The 14,276-nt window shown below is 41.5% G+C and overlaps 1 protein-coding gene across 2 annotated transcripts in view; it reads right to left on the bottom strand.

The window, feature by feature from the left end:
* MYLK (myosin light chain kinase) overlaps positions 1-13,687 on the bottom strand; it is a 295,320-nt gene extending 281,633 nt beyond the window's left edge. Inside the window, exon 1 of one of the 2 annotated variants that reach the window (XM_042444623.1) lies at positions 13,573-13,687. The gene's annotated coding sequence lies outside the window, so the exon portion shown is untranslated. Of the gene's footprint in view, positions 1-13,568 lie in introns of both variants that reach the window. The other variant, XM_042444627.1, reaches the window with a different exon arrangement.
* Positions 13,688-14,276: the final 589 nt, after the last annotated feature.

Genomic DNA, 14,276 nt, shown 5'->3' with positions numbered 1-14,276 from the left:
TGTGATATAAAATCATGCCATTGCACGGTTCTCCAATATATGTAAATGTATATACTGGCTGTCTAATGAAATTAAAGTCACCACAAAGCTACCGGTTTGTAGCATGGCAACTGCACTGAGTGGTATTGATTTGCTGTGGGTAGCTTTAAATAAAGCCACTTTATTAACCCTTCACCCTTCCACCATAACTACATCCAACAGCCAATTTGCCTGCCAAAAAGACCTGGATATTATTTCACCACTCCATATACCTAGTCACTGGCACACACTCCATCACATCAATCAAAATGTCATCAGAGCTTGAAGACTGTAGGCATCTTCTATTGAGAGGCAGCATAATATGTGAAAAGTCAGGACTGATTACAAAAGTCTACTTTAATTTTAAATGAGATTTAATACTTTAATTGTCATATACCATTGGGATTTAATTTGCCATTACATATTCTTAGTATCATGAGCAGCAATATATTCTGGTTGCTGAAAGAAAATGTTGACATGCTCTGTTTCCTACCACTTTTAATACACTGGCACGAAAGCAATTTCGAGTCCCAGCTAAAGGAGACACAATGAAGCAGTGTTGTCCTGCCATTAAGCAATGGATGTGAAGATGTAATTTCATTGAGACTAGAAATTGCATTTAGGTCACTGTCTTCTAGAGGACGTGAAGCTTTTCTCGTGTTACATGGCACGTACATTTCTGGTGCAATATAAACATTTCTAATACAAGGAAAATATTCCACTATGAAGTTTCCCAAGTTGGATTTGGACCTTCCAAAAGAAGCTTGGGTTGGTGTGAGAGAAAGAGGTGTATTGTACTCCTTCCTAAGCATTGTACATGGGCTGCATCCACACTGCAGAAATAATCCAGTTTCAATCACTTTCAGTGCCATGGCTCCATCCTATGGATTCCTGGGATTTGTAGTTTGTTGTGGCACCAGAGCTTGTTGACAGGGAAGACTAAATGTCTCACTCACAAAACTACAGTTTCCAGAATTCCATAGCACTGAGCCATGGCATTTAAAGTGGTGCCAAACTGGTTTATTTCTGCAGTGTGGATGCAGCCACAGAATCACATTCCAATCTCATCTCCAATCTTTTTACTCCTTGCCCTCTTATTGGTGTTGCTTGTGTATGTCTTTCATATTCTTAAAGGAGATGCAACACGCCACTGTCATGAAATCAAGGGTGTGCATAGCTTGAACTAAACCCTGACTTGCCAACACACCTTCTGTCCTGAGCCATCTTTAAAAGAGATTTTGAACATCCTGCTCCATGTCTGTGTTTCAGACACAGTCTGAAAATTCATTCTGTTTATAAGTGGCAGATAGCGTACCAGTGCAAAGATGTTTCTGTTATCACACAGCTGTTGTTTGATAATGACCCCTCTACGAAGGCAATCATCATTCTTTCTACTGTTTGCATTTCTGATCCCTCTTACTCCATAAGAGATGTATTAAAGGATTCACATCTATCATTTGTGGCCTGGAGAAAACAGATGTTACACATCTTAGTCAGCTCATCTGCAATACAATGTCAGTCTCATCACACAGTTGTTGTTATTTGAAATGTCTGTTAGGGTCATAATCAATATTTGTACTTCTCACATTTCAGTTTCTTCTTCCTACACTAATTACAGTCCCTACCCATTTTTCCAATCAAATGTATAACAACCAACCATGCTTCTCATGGAGCTTCATGCCACAGACACCACAAGAGGTTGCTTGATTTGCCCTAACAAGCCAACACAGCTACGGTACTTTCTCAGAAAATTTTGATAGAGGGTTACGATGAATAGAAAGGTGTGAAAGGGATTGATCTTCTTCTCTAATGGCAGAGATCCTGTTCAGTTTCAGCTCAGTGGAACATTGCGAGGCACATGCCTCCCAGCAGAGGTTGGTTTGACTGAAATGCTCTATGCCTTTTCAATAAGCAATTTCCAAAGTTGCTCCTTCCTTAGTGCCTTGATTCTGAGGACCAAAGAGACCCAAGCACTAATGAACAAAGTGGCTATCAGCAGAATGGTTCTTGACAGATCCAGACTCTGTTGAAGATATGTGCGTGGTGGCTACTTCCTCTTCAGCCACTGCAATTCAGTGAGTTGCTGGAGCCACTATCAAATGTCATTTGTACATGATACTTCTACATGGCAAGAATCTCAAATCACTCTTAGTTACATGATTTTTGACAATTTGATCATATAGTATTCTGACTGAAAACTGGACACTAAAGTATCTGAATGAATGAATTTCCTAAGATCCTCAACCATTATCAGGAATGAACAAATAGCAACCATATACATGAATACTCCTTTTCCCAGTCCAAGTCTATTAAGATTGTTCAATACAACACCTGCCCTAATGAAGTTTTGAAATGAGGGTCTATGAAGCATGGGCAACTCTGCAGCTGGCCACCCACTGAATGGTAGTGGCAGAGGAGACAACCAAGAAGCATAACCAGTTTTTCCACACAGGACAAATACTGGTCTAAAATATGCAAAATTAACTTTTAATAATTTCAAAATAGTTATAACTTTCCTTAATGACTATTTCAATTTATATTCCCCACTGTTCTCAAAGCCCTGGATCATCACTGCCTGATCGATAGTAAATATTTCACAATGGAATAAATATCAGCTACAAGTTCAGCTTCTGACTAGTCCCAGCAAATGTGCATTCCTCCTTTTTAGGGGGGGAAAAGGTTGGCAGTATCTTTATTTGGGCATCAAAATAGTACCCCAACACTTGACTCCCCTGCTTCTGTAATTTTAATCAACAGCTCTCTCTTACACACACTGAACTAATCGAAAAAGCTGGAACTGGCTAGAATCAAAAAAGACTTGCAAAGCAATGTTCATCTACAAAATAAAAAGGCTGGAGCATCAGCAGAATAACACACAGCAGTGATCACCAAGGGATAGCTACAGCAGAGACCTACAGTACACAGGAACTGGTAATATCGTCTGGGTGCTTTGTGAGCCTTATCATTACTTATTTGAATATAGGAGTTTAAAATATAATTCAGCCTTTTCTTTCTGGGCATGATTCAACGGCTTAGCATATATACAGTGATTTTAAATTGTTATTTATTGACAATTCTGATAAGCTGGTACTCTTGGCAGCCTCTTTAACCATCCCTTCAATGGAGGTCCAAAAATGCGGACAATATTGTAGAGCCAGGACTCTGTGGGTCAAAGCACCAAGACTTCTTGATGAGTGGGAATACTGGCATCATTGCTGCCACCACCCTTAAGCTTTCATGTCTCCTCCAAATTAGCATCCTCACTGTAGTTGAAGGGAAGATAGGATTTTCCAGCAACAATGTAAGGATGAATCTTTGTTGTAATACAAAGTAACTTGAGAGGAGCTGGTAACATGGTAATTCTCCCATCAACAAACATAAGGATTTGCTCAGCAGACTTAATGTCAGAAGCAAGAGGAGTGAAGATCAAAGGAAGCAATATTAACAACCTAAGATATGCAGACAGCACCATACTACTACAAGAAACCAACAAGGACATGGAACAACTACTGAAGAAGGTCAAGGAGGAAAGTGCCAAGGTAGGCTTAATGCTAAACACTAAGAAAGCAAAAATAATGACCACTGAAGAGCTACAAGAATTCATCCTAGACAATGAGAAAATTGAAATGGTCAAAAAGTTCCCATACCTTGGATCAAATATATACATTAGAACAGAGACTCTAGTCAAGAAATCAGAAGGACTGGGAATGGGAAGGAAACCTGTGAAAGAATTGGACAAGATCCTGAATTGCAAAGAACTCTGAACACTAAAAGTGAGGATAATCCAAGCCATCATATTCTCCATCACCATGTATGGATGTGAGAACTAGACAGTGAAGAAAGCTGATAGAAGGAAATCATCTCATTTGAGATGTTGTGCTGGAGAAGATTGCAAAGGATACTGTGGAATGCCAGCAGACACTAGGTATAGTGCAGGAGTGGAACAGATGACAGCACTGCACAGCATTAGGGGTGACAATTTTTTAAACAAGCTGTCTGCCACCCCATGCCTGTTCCCTTGAATAATAGCTTAGTGATTTTCAGACATTATCAACTAATAACCCCCTGAAATCTCCTCTTGTGTTTGCTGCAGATAAACATGTTGTTAAAAATGGTCTTATGCTCTGTTCATTCCCCTGACTTTTACCAAATAAATAACACTAGTTCTTTAACTGAAGTTCATTTGACTTATAACAACAGAATAATATGAGTAGGTCCCTATCACCAACCAAGCACTCTCCAGATGTGTCAAATGATAAGTCCCATCATCTTGTATCAAGGATGCTCATTATAGGCATTAAAGGCTAATTCTACATTTTTATTTTTAATCAAATTGAGCAGGCAACTACACAAACTTCTCCCCATCTCAGCCTCCTAAAAGGTATTCCTTGTGGGAATATAAGAGAGGGCCTTTTCAGTGGCTCCTCTCAGGCTCTGGAATTCCATTCCTAGAAAGGCTAGATTGGGCACTCTCCTTGCTATGTTTCCATATGTTACTGTGTGCCATCAAGTAGTTTCCAACTTATTACAAGCCTTTCACAGGCAGGTTGTTCCCAGGGGGTAGGGATTTGACCTTGCCTTTTTCTGAGGCTGAGAGAGTGTGACTTGCCCAAGGTCACCCAGAAGGTTTCCATGGCCAAGCAGGGAATCAAAGCCCTGGTCTCCAAGGTTGTAGTCCAACACTCAAACCACTACACCACACTGGATAGCTTAATTATATTTTAATTTTCCTATGGCATGAAGTTTTATTTGTACAGTATCTGTTTTAATCACCTTATGCCACCTTGAAGCCTGTGGGAATGCCAGGACATAAATAAATTACTGTAATAATGACAGGGATGATGTAGCAGTCCAGTGGAAGGAAGAATGTAGCCTGCAATATATTGTTGTACCGCAGCTCCCAGCATCCCTTATTCACTGGCTATGTTGGCCACAGTCATTGGGAGCTGCAGTCCAGACTACATTATTCTCATCCTGATGCAGCCAATACAAAGCTACCAGTCAAATCAACCACATCCAACCAACATGTTGTGTTTTGTTTTGGGCTTTTTGTTGTTGTTGTTGCTTTGTTGGCTTTTGTTTACTTAACTTTTATACCATATACAAATATTTTGCACCTCAACATTATTCAGTATCATGGGTACCACAAGAGAATCAGTGCCAATTAAGCATGGTTCTCAGTTTCAGGTTGTAAAAGAACAATACATGGAGAACTCAAAGCAGGTGATAGAGATATGGAGGCCTGGGGTGAAAATGGTAAAACTGGAGGGTTTTTCTTCTTTTTATCCAAAGCCTTTTTTTCCTGACAAAAATGAAAACTGGGGAGAAAGGGGAAAATGCATTATGGAATAATTTCTATCAGAATTATGAATAAAATACTTAAGGCAAAGTTTTCCTACATTCATTCTCCCAAATTTATTTTTTAAGCATGTAAAAGGAAGACTTTTATGTAAGACTATGTACCATATCTGATTATGTATTATAATTGCTGGACTAGATGAGAAAAACTGTTTTAATAGTGTAAATGTTTTTTAATTGCTTTTACCTTCTCTTAATAAATTGGCAAAACCAAATAGGTCCCTTACCACTCAGATTCTTGCAGCTCCAGTGATCATAAAAAAGTAAACTTTTAAAAAGAAATGCAATTTACCATTATGGTCTGAATAAATGGTTCTTTTAATATACTATTGGCCTGTTACAGGCAGCCAAAATAAAGCTGCTTCGAGTCACTTTGGAGGTATGGTATTTCAATGATGCATGAATCCTAAGAGTCTGGAAGCTTCACCAAAGCTGCACTCCAGTCCTTAGGACTGGAGCGTGGCTTTGGTGCAGCCTTTAGACTCTTTGGACGCATGTATCATTGAAATACCATACCTCCAAAGTGACTCGAAGCAGCTTTATTTTGGCTGTCTGTAACAGGCCATTGTGACTTTATATCAGTTATGTGCCTAAATTGACTTTCACATGTAAAAGGTGCTCATATCTCTTTTTTAATAAAAGAAATGTCTAAAATTTTTGTATTTTTTTAGACAAGGAAAATAAACCTGACTTCAACCTTCCTAGAAATTTTACATGTGTGTAGGTTTGTGTGTGAACATTTCTGTAATGAACTGTACCTCCCCTGTAAGTGCGTGTTTAAGTATACAACTGTTAAGTGTGTTTAAAACTACAGTAATCCACTCAGCCACTTTAATTAAATTTGGCATTTCAAGGATTCTAGAAGTCCTCTGAGAACATTATGCTTCATATCTGAGGAAATAAAAATAGATTAGACTAATATTAGGGGCCAGGAAAATGAGAAAGACTTGATTAATAAAACTCTGAGACAAAGAAAACACAAGTTTCCTTCATCTGCCAGTAAAACTTTCTGTCGCTGAAAAGTGTGGCTCCGAGTCCTGAGACACTAAATAGCCATTATTCCCACTGGCTCCAAAACTGGAAACAAGGTTCTTAGAATGAGAATTAAGGGGCTGGCTCTTTATTCAAGGCAAACTCCTCCTGTTTCTGAAAAGAGTACAACTTTAGTTTGGTATAAGTCAGAGCAGCCCTTTGTCAAAGGGAAGAGCTACAGCCAATTTTCCTCCCTTTAAGACATTACTACAGTTTATCATGCAAAACATGTTTAATCCACAATTGTTAACAACCTTAGCAATTACAAGATTTGGCCCCCTATTATTGTTTTAGTTAATGAAAAATAACTTGTCACTCAACAAGATAAAGTAAGAGAAGACTTTTTCACCCACACAACTTTTGTTCAGAGTTAGCTTTAACACAATAGCTCTCAACATGTTGGCTTTATAATCCCATTCTGAAACTATAATGTGGTATTCTAAAGGTGAGGAAGGAATACTACACATGCTTTGCCAAGTTTTCCAGAACAAAACAGGGAGGACAAATACCAGCTGGAGTGGGGGGAGATAAACAGATTTGCAGAATCTGAAACACAATGTCATTTCCATAGATCTCCTTTATGATGCCATAGAAGAAAGTTCCACTGAAATAAAAGGACAACACCCTCACACTCTGACAACTAATGGCTATGTCTTAATAACAACACCATCTACAACAACTGGAAAGAAGAGGAGGTTGTCTTTAAATATGGCAGAAGGCAATTAGTGAGGTGACTGGATTATTAGCAGCAATCTACAAAAGGACAGTATTGAAATGACATTCTCCTAATCATTGGTTTGAGATTATTAAAAGAGTGTACCCTTCAAAGCTGATTCACATGATCAGTTTTACATGCACATGATGCTACCTATAAATGCTGCTAATACCATAAATGCAAAACTCAGGAGATGTCCAGAAGAAGCACCATTATACAAACTATTCTCTGGGTGAATAAATAACTGAAGTTATTATGGAAGTGTCATATTGCTTTAAAAGCTGCTGGTACTTTTGCAAACAGGGTTTGCAAAAGGTCCTGTTCTAGGACATTTAACAACAGCTTGAAAGGTTAACATAAGCAAGGGTGATATTAGTAAGTGACAATACTTCTCCCCATGAGATAGAACACTTTCTCTGCTGAAATGTCATCTAGTCCTCCAAAGCTTTGTTGTTATTAACTGCATTTAGTCACCTTCAATGTAGGGTGACCCCTTGAATGAGAAACCTCCAAGTCATCCTGATCAGGTCTTTCAGGCTGAGGGCCCTGGCTTCCTTGGCTGAGTCTGTCCATCTGGAACGCAGTCTTCCATGTCTCAGTCTACAGCTTTGACTAAAGATGGCATCTCTCCTCTCAATGAATGTCTAATGTGGTAATGGACTGGAGGAGGAAAAACAGACTAAAACTGAATCCCGACAAAACGGAGGTGCTCACAGTAGGGGCCCCTAATCCAGGTATTGAGATCCATCAACCGAACCGGTCCTAGACAGGGTCACACTCCCCTTAAAAGACTGTGTCCACAGTTTGGGAGTGCTCCTAGACTCTACTCCTGAGGCCGAGGGAGTGTGACTTGTCCAAGGTCACCCAGTGGGTTCCATGGCTGAGTGGGGAATCAAACCCTGGTCTCCAGCACTCAAACTACTATACCATGCTGTTGTTATTATTATCATTATTATGCTTTATTTATATAGTGCTGTAGAATATATCTATTTACATAACATATATCTATTTACGTAACATAATCTCATCAATGGGGAACACTAGAAGTTTTGAGATTGGCCACCCTAAATTCTTTGTGTGATAGACAAAGAATAAGGAAAAGGAAAACATGGCTGTAGAAGTAGAAAAGCACAGTCCAATCAATCAAGAGCCAGATGTTCTGCACCACCATTCCCTAGTGTGATGCCCTCCAGGTATTTTGGAATTCAGCTCATTAGCTCCAGCCAACATGGCCAATGGCCAGGAATTCTGGGAGGTGTAGTCATAAAGAGGGTACAGGATGTAATGAATGCTCTAATTATCACTCTCTGCAACATGCAATGCAAACAGCTGTACTGGATTCAGTTAATGTGAACTAAGAGTATATATACCAGAATTCACAGGCTTTTCATTGTGCATAACCAATGAGAGAAGAAGCTGAATTAATAAAAAGACTAAGGTTACATCTGGACTGCAGAAATAAAGCAGTTTGATACCGCTTTAACTGCCATGCCTAAGTGAAATTCTGGGATTTGTAGCTTTGTGAGATATTTAGCCTTCTCTGTCAGAAACCTCTGGTGCCACAATGAACTATAAATCCCACAATTCCATTGCACTGAGACATAACAGTTAAAGTGGTGTTAAACTGCATTGTTTCTGCAATGCAAGTGCAGCCTAAGTGATACTTACAGCGATCAGTGTCATACAGAATTGTGAAAGCCACTATAAAAGAGAGAGAGAGAGAGAGAGAGAGAACTCTAATTCTATTTTGAACCTGTAGTATAATAGTTCATTACTAGTATAAACACAAGAAAATGATTTGGCACATTATTTCCCATGATTATTCTGTGAGTTGTTTACTGGGTTCCCTTAAAACTAAATCCCATTATATAACCCTAGAACAATCAGCATGGACAAACACATTGCAGCATAATTCTTTTCAGATTTGCACCCATGGAAATCATTTTACAAACTACCAAATGTGTGCAAATAGTTGAAATGCAGCAGGCAAACTAATGAAAAATGTAATAAAATTGCCCACATTTAGTATGAAACACCAAACTGTGAAGGACATGTGGCTAACAGTCACCTCCCATTTTAGCTCTTCAGAACACCAAAAGTATACATTTGTTCTCTGAAAAGCAGGAATGGGGATCATGCAGCCCTCTAGATGATGTTGGACTCCAAGTACCAGTAGCCCTAGCTGAAGGAATGCTGGAAGTTGCAGACCAGCAGCATCTGGAAGGCTGAGAAGAGTGCTGAGAACACCATGGACAACCCAAGAGACAAACAAATGGTCCTTGAACACATTAAGCCTGAACTCTCCCTGGAAACCAAGATCACAAAACTGAAGCTGTCGTACTTTGGCCACATCATAAGAAGACATAAATGACTGAAAAAGACAATAATGCTAGGGAAGGTAGAAGGCAGCAGAAATACAGGAAGGCCACATGCTGGATAGAGAGACTGGATCTGAGAGGTCATGGGCATTAATTTGCAGGACATGACCAAAGCAATGGAGGGCAGGTGGTCTTGGAGATTCTCATCCACAGGGTTGCCATCAGTCAGGGTCAACTCAAGAACAGCTAACAACAGCAGCAAACCTTTGCCCTAAAACTATGAATACCCACACCAGATTCCACTGATATTAAGTACCATTTACACTTATTATTATTAATAATAATATAGTGCTGTAGATTTGCACAGCGCTGTACATAAAAAGAGTAAACCTGCCTATGGCGTACAATAAACTGATGTAAGGAATATATATTATAAACACTGTAGTTTGTAATTATGTTATATTTATATAGCACATATTAATTCATGGCTTTTTCGGAACAACCAAACAGTACATTATAACTTAATCATGCTTCTCCCACTCCTTTTCCTTTGTATATGCAAACTGACAGGAACACAGGCAAAACACAATGGGATGCTAGGGGAAAACAGAAATCTGGGTGACCCTCCCCAACCCAACCTGGGCCGATTGGATCAGCAAGATGTGCTGACCCAAGAAATGTTGCTGCTTGAAAAGAAAGGGAAGATGGAACCACAAAAGCATTCTCTCACACACACACTCCTCAAATTCCACATACTGAGCCCAGTTGGATCTGCAACAACAGTCAGCCCTCCACATTTTTGTCTATGACTTTTGTGGCTTTATTTATTCGTGGATTTGGTTAATGTTCTCTCTAGGATCTCCAGTGTGACTCTATGGTGGACGTCCTTCAGAAGTCATGCTAGAGGACCAAGAGAGAACACTTCTCTAAGCATTTGTAGGTCCTCCAAGCACAACTCTATGGTCAATATCTGCCCAAAGTTGACCATGGAATTGTGCTGGAGGACCTAGAGATTCCTAGAGAGGTGTTCTCTCAAGTAAAAAAAAATGTTTTCATTTGCAGTTTTTCCACTTTCACAGGGGTCCTGCATCCCTAACCCCAACAAATATGGTGGGCCCATTGTACATCTTACTAATGATGGCATACTTGCTATACATGACAGTAACAAGATAGCTTAGATGGAAGCATTGGGGAACTTGCTACCATCCAAGAACCTGTTACCATACACATGTCTTCTAGGCCCACATCTGAGGCTGGCACATGACTCAAGCTTTATGGTAGAGCCTTAGCCCTGCCTTGAACATTACTGTGAGAGTCTTTCATAAGGAATGAAGGAGGAGGGCTGGGCTGGACCCACCCTGACTAATATCTGCAGGGTAAGGGGGCCATTGTGTCTCAGCACAACCAACTTACCAGAGGTATGTGCACCTCTGAAAAAATGTAGCACATTCAGCAGTAAATAAGACATACACCCACTCCTTTTTGTCAGCGTGGGAACATTTTTCTCAACCAATACAGTCATGAGAACAGCTAGATCACTGTACTGCTTGTTCACACCTTATTTATTTTCACACCAGGGGATGAAGTATTATGTATACTGTACTGTATTAACTGGTGTCTCATCAGCAACACTTTTGTGAGTGGCTAGTGTGAATAAACTGTAGTTGTCATGGTCAGTCACATATACTGTATAAGATACTTGAAATTCAGGATAGTATACTCCATGCATCTGAAGAAATTGAGCTATATCTGCACAAGCTCATGCTATAATAAATGGCATTTGGAGGGAGTTGTGTCTGATGTTTCTTTGGGTTTTTTGCTACAACAGACTAACACAATTATGCTGCCCCACCCCAAAGAAAATCAGGTGGAAGAATTTGTGGAATTGGTGTTTTATCTAAGTGATGGGAGGAGATGACTTTCTTTACCACACACAAAAATATAAGAATTTGGTGTAGTGGTTTGAGTTTTGGACTAGGTCTGCATTCTCACTACAGAAACAACCCAGATTGACACCACTTTAAATGTCATGATTCAGTGTTTTGGACTTGCAGTTTTTGTGAGATATTTAGCCTTCTCTGTTAGAGAGCTCTGGTGCCACAATGAACTACATACAATTGGGGATTCCTTCCTGGACAGAAAGTGGAAAGGTCCAGGACATGTCCTGGAAAAGGAGGACACTCTGGACACCCTGCCCCTTGCTCTGATATGAAGCCATTTTAAAAAAAACACACACACAGTCTCCTCTCCAAGGCAATCACAGGCGCCTTTCTCCACTGTGCTGCAGAGGTGGCTTTCCAGAGGCCAAGGCAAATGCAAGGGTGCCTATTGTGTGGAGCAGACCCCAGGCAACAGCAGCAGCAACAGGCGTGTGCCCTCAGACCCCTCTGTGCACGCGCACACACACATAATGCATAATATAAAGAGGCATCCACACTCCTCTGCGCATGTGCCCCTCTTTCTGTTCATCATCCCTGCTTAGAAGGTAGCAATCAAGGAGGCACCCAGTTCTATAACTGCAAAAAAGGAGGACATGGCACTGCAAGATGTAGGGGGGGGGGGATGGAAAGGAGGACAATACCAAACTAAAAAAGCTCAAAGCACTCATATACATAGGTCCATGCTCAGGCTCCAAATGGAAGGCATTTTGCAATTCCAGATATCCTGCTAAGAAAAGGAAAATAAAAGGAGGACGCCCTGGGGGCAATCCTCTCCTCCTCAAGGCGAGTTGAGGTGCATTAGTAGTAGTAATAAATAATAGCAGTGATATGATACAGGAGGGACAACTGCTACTGTGTATTCTTTAACTTCTTGGTTAAACGCCTTCAAGTTGTTCCTGATTTATGGCGACCTTACCTAAGGCTCCTGGGGTTTTCTTGGCAGGATTGGTTCAGAGAGGGGTTTGCCCTTGCTGTCTCCTGGGGCTGAGAGAGTGTGACTGGCCCAAGGTCACCCAGTGGATTTCCATGGCTGAGCTGGGAATCAAACCAGCATCATAATCTTAACACTTAAAAAACTACACCACGCTGACTCTCTCATATATAGCTGATCTGTTCAAAAGGAGCAGGATTAAGGCTCTGTTTTCTTGGCAATTTTCATCAGAGAGAGGGTTTGCCCTTGCCTTCCTTCCTCCGAGGCTGAGACAGTGTGATCTGCCCAAGGTCCCCCTTGTGGGGGAATCCATCCATCCATCTTTTATCTACTGTATATGTTTTGTTTCACTGTCCCCAAACTGTCTATGCAGTGCTTCCTTTTATCTGGGTTAAAAGTATAAGTTAAGAGCCATTTCCCAATTGTTTACATTCCAAAGCAGAGAATTTGTCATGACCTGAGTGACAGCCTTGGCTCTCAACAGTCCAGTACTATCATTTCCCAACTCCTGAGCATAAGTAAAATCCTGAATGTTAACCACTCTCCCACAACCCAGGGGCTTTCCATGGTCAAGGAAGCCCTGCTCTCCAGAGTCAAACTCCCTCCCCCCCCAGGGCTCCCCCCCCCTTTATTCATCTATGTCTTTCTGAGGGTTCAAAACGGAAAGGGTTCTCACCAGCGTCCACTTGTCACAAGCAAGCAAGGGAAACGGATCTCACAAGACAGAAAGAAGGCTGTCCATTACACTCCACACAAGGTCCCTGTATCTCAGAGTGCCCCAAGGGTCTTCTGGGGCTGAGAGAGTGCCACTCTCCCAAACAGACTGAGCTGCCCTGGCTCAGGGCTGGGGAGTCCTGGGGGCTGTAGCTTGAGGGGGCAGCAGACTGGCTCTGCTTCTGACAGAGAAGGCTCAGTGTCTCCCAAACACTACAGTTCCCAGGATTCCCCAGCATTGAGCCAGGGCTGTTCAAGCGGTCTCAAAGTGTGTTTGGGACGTCAGCTCACCCAAAGGGTTTCAATGGCTGAGTCCAACGCTCAAAAAGAAGCCACGCGAGGGGCAGCTCTTGGAGCAGAAGTCTGCTGCTGCACTCTCAGTCTCTCATTCGGTCCTCCTCGTCTCTCGCATTAATAATGCAAAGTGGTCCTCCTCAGACCGAAAAAGAGAAGAGCCCAGATTCTTCCTTCCCCTCCTCCCCCAAAATAAAACCCCAATAATTTGTGGGAAGGCAAAGGAAGAGAGAGAGAGAGGGACTCACTCACCGCTTTGCAGGGCTGCTTTCTCTGAGCAAGTTTGGAAACTCCCGCTCTGTCTCTCTCTTCGGAGACAGTCTCTCAGCGCCACCATCCAAAAGGCAGCAAAAAAGCACCACCAAAAACCCACCCAACCCCCGCCCCCCCCCCCGGCTCCCTCCTTTTAACTCCTTCCCTCTCAGAAGAGAACGCGGAGCCTTATTAGGAAATGTCTGAGGGCATTTGGCATTGGGAAGGAAGAAAGAATGAAAGAATGAAAGAAAGAAAGAAAGAAAGAAAGAAAGAAAGAAAGAAAGAAAGAAATAGGGCTGGACTGGGCGGGGGGGGGGACTCTGAGGAGCAACAAAGGTTGGGAGCCTGGAGCTGGAGCCCCATTGGGAGGCGGGAAAGTGGGGAGAGAGAGAGAGAGAAAGAAAGAAGCGGGAAGGGGATGATGGAGGGGAGGCCATGCCCCTCATTGACTACAGCTGGAAGACCCTCAGAGCTGCCCAGGCTTCTCTGAGGCCTCGGAAAGAAAACCAAGGGGGCTTTTAAGGGCACAGGAAGAGTGACCTTATTCATAGGCTGCCCTGAATAATAATAATAATCATTATTATTACTGTATTATTATTATTATTATTATTATTGCACCCCACTTTCCCTCTCCAAAAAACTGGGATTCAAAGCAACTTACAGCACCTTGCAGACTGCGCTCATCCCTCCACATTCAATTG

This window comes from Sceloporus undulatus, chromosome 1, assembly GCF_019175285.1.
Source record: "Sceloporus undulatus isolate JIND9_A2432 ecotype Alabama chromosome 1, SceUnd_v1.1, whole genome shotgun sequence".
Lineage (NCBI taxonomy): Eukaryota > Metazoa > Chordata > Lepidosauria > Squamata > Phrynosomatidae > Sceloporus > Sceloporus undulatus.
Note: the sequence above shows the minus strand (reverse complement) of the source record. Positions and strands in the feature narration are given on the sequence as shown.